The sequence below is a fragment of the Myotis davidii genome, unplaced genomic scaffold, assembly GCF_000327345.1.
Source record: "Myotis davidii unplaced genomic scaffold, ASM32734v1 scaffold295, whole genome shotgun sequence".
NCBI lineage: Eukaryota > Metazoa > Chordata > Mammalia > Chiroptera > Vespertilionidae > Myotis > Myotis davidii.
Window position 1 is genome coordinate 204,218 of NW_006286683.1, and position 957 is coordinate 205,174.

The following is a 957-nucleotide window of genomic DNA, read 5'->3' on the forward strand; positions in this document are numbered from 1 at the left end:
CCTTATATGCATGCATACAAGTCCTTCGGTTGATTTCTTACCCGCCAACCCTCCCCAGCCTTCCTTCTGTAGTTTGACAGTCTGTTTAATGCTGCTCTGCCTCTGTATCTATTTTTGTTCATCAGTTTATAATGGTCTTTATTATCCATAAATGAGTGAGATCACGTGGTATTTTTCTGATAACTTTTATAAAGTGTTTTTCTCTAGCTCACTATGGTTTCTATTTTGAAACCGGAAGCTTCTGATACCAGTTCAGAAACCGAGTCCATTGTATGTTGAGCTCAATGTTTAATGCTTTGCAGGCATTATCTCATTTAATTCACAAAACAGCACTACTGAGAAGGGCGTTTTTTTTTTTAATTTTTAAAATATATTTTTATTTATTTCAGAGAGGAAGGGAGAGGGAGGGAGAGATAAAAACATCAATGAGGAGAGAAACATCATTGGTCGGCTGCCTCCTGCACTCCTCCTACTGGGAATCAAGCCTGTAACTTAGGCAGGTGCCCTGACCAGGAATCGAACCAATGGCTTCTTGGTTCATGGCTCAACACTCAACCTTTGGGATGTACATGTTGCCTGTCTTCCAGGTCTCAGGAACAGGCGGTAGTTTAATTACACAAACAAGGGCAGTGTTTTAAGTTGGGGAGAAAAATTAATCTTCCCTTTCTTCTTATGTCTCAAAGAGGAGCCACTGTCCTCCACTGAATTCACTTCCCTTAAAGCCCTCGGACTTGCTTTCCCAACCCCCCCAAGCCTTTGGGATTTGGGGAGAAGTTTTAAAGGGATAGATAACTTTTTTTTTTTGCTTATTTTTAATTGCTTAAAATATTACAAAGAGTGGTACATTTGTCTCCCTTTTTTTCCCCCTTGACCTTCCCCCAGCCTCTCCTACCCCCCAGTGTCTTGTGTCCATTGGTTATGCTTATATGCATGCATACAAGTCCTTTGGCTAATATC